This window comes from Lipotes vexillifer, unplaced genomic scaffold, assembly GCF_000442215.2.
Source record: "Lipotes vexillifer unplaced genomic scaffold, Lipotes_vexillifer_v1.1 scaffold1717, whole genome shotgun sequence".
NCBI lineage: Eukaryota > Metazoa > Chordata > Mammalia > Artiodactyla > Lipotidae > Lipotes > Lipotes vexillifer.
This window is the reverse complement of record NW_006798134.1, coordinates 47,603-49,682: the sequence shown is the minus strand read 5'-3', so window position 1 is coordinate 49,682 and position 2,080 is coordinate 47,603. Positions and strand designations below refer to the sequence as shown.

At 38.2% G+C, this 2,080-nt stretch overlaps 1 pseudogene; it reads left to right on the top strand.

Moving 5' to 3' along the window:
- The first annotated feature begins 761 nt into the window (after positions 1-761).
- LOC103078731 (E3 ubiquitin-protein ligase ZFP91 pseudogene) lies at positions 762-1,506 on the top strand (annotated as a pseudogene).
- The last annotated feature ends 574 nt before the right edge of the window (positions 1,507-2,080 follow it).

Below are 2,080 nucleotides of genomic sequence, written 5' to 3'. Positions count from 1 at the left end.
GATATCATCTCACACCAGTCAGAATGGCCATCATCAAAATATCTAGAAACAATAAATGCTGGAGAGGGTGTGGATAAAAGGGAACCCTCTTGCACTGTTGGTGGGAATGTAAATTGACACAGCCACTATGGAGAACAGTATGGAGGTTCCTTAAAAAACTAAAAATGGAACTACCATATGACCCAGCAATCCCACTACTGGGCATATACCCTGAGAAAACCATAATTCTAAGAGAGTCAGGTACCATAATGTTCATTGCAGCTCTATTTACAATAGCCAGGACATGGAAGCAATCTAAGTGTCCATCAACAGATGAATGGGTAAAGATGTGGCACATATATACAATAGAATATTACTCAGCCATTAAAAGAAACAAAATTGAGTTATTTGTAGTTATTTGTACAAATTGAGTTATTTGTAGTGAAACTGTTACAAAGTGAGAGAGTAGCATGGACATATACATAGTACCAAACGTAAAATAGATAGCTAGTGGGAAATAGCCGCATAGCATAGGGAGATCAGCTCAGTGCTCTGTGACCACCTAGAGCCGTGGGATAGGGAGGATGGAGGGAGGGAGATGCAAGAGGGAAGAGATATGGGGACATATGTATATGTATAACTGATTCACTTTGTTATAAAGCAGAAACTGACATGCCATTTTAAAGCAACTATACTCTAATAAAGAATTTAAAAAGTAATAATAGTAATTAAGCTGCAGGTTTCTGCACATTTAAAAATAGAGGTGATTAGCATGATCTTAGGGTGGAATTTTGGGCCTTCTTGCTCACCCTAGCTATTTGCAGCACCACATTAAATATCAGCGTTTGCTGAAGAAGGAATACTTATGTCCCCATCCCTCCTGTGGGCGACTCTTCAGTCGCCAAACGTCGTACAGATCAAAGAGATTGTATCTGTGAATACTGTGCTTGGGCCTTCAAGAGTTCCCACAATCTGGCAGTGCACCGGATGATTCACGCTGACGAGCAGCCATTACAATGCGAGATCTGTGGATTTACTTGGCGGCAAAAGGCATCCCTTAATTGGCACATGAAGAATCATGATGCAGACTCCTTCTACCAGTTTTCTTGCAATATCTGTGGCAAAAAAAAAAATGAGAAGGACAGCGTGGTGGCTCACAAAGCAAAAACCCACCCTGAGGTGCTGATTGCCATAGCACTGGCTGCCAATGCAGGCACCCTCATCACCAGCACAGATATCTTAGGCAATAATCCAGAGTCCCTGACACAACCTGCAGACGGTCAGGGTCTTCCTCTTCTTCCTGAGCCCTTGGGAAACTCCACCTCTGGAGAGCACCTCCTGCTAGAAGCTGAAGGGCTGTCAAAGTCATACTGTAGTGGAAAGGAACTGGTGAGCCTGATGGCTGATGGGAAGATCTTTGTGCGAAGTGGAAGCAGTGGAGGTGCTGAAGGACTGGTCATGAACTCGGATATACTCGCTGCTACCACAGAGGTTCTGATTGAAGATTCAGACTCTACTGGACCTTAGTGGAAGGGAAGACTTTGGGCACTGGGACAGCTAAGACTTTGTATTTAAAAGACACAAAGGACAAAAAAAATAATAATAATTAAAGCACTTAAAATCTAGTCAAATAAAAATATTAGAGAATTTTCAAAACTTCTCTAATATACCATTTTAAAGAGAAATAATTATTTTTCTTTCACCATAATCGTTTGTGATGACTATTTCAGGAATTTTGAAATATAAAATAAGAAAAATAATTTTAGCATGAAACAGTAATTAGGTGGAAAGGATTTATACTTTTTATGGAAAATTTATCTATTTATAAATTTCACTTTAGAAATATTATGCATTTATTAAATTTATATTTTGTGCCAAACACTGCATGAGTTGTTTTATTTCAGTTGTTTTACTTAATATTCCTTGCCAAGAAAACTAAATTGTATGATTTGTTTTTCACAGATATCTATAAGGTATTAAATTTTCACCAGGAATTGTAAATTGTAAAGACAAACAGGTGGAACAGATTTTTCAATACTCTAATTTGAGGAGAAAATTTAAACATGTTTTAAATTTGTTATATTAAAGCGGGCAAATTTGA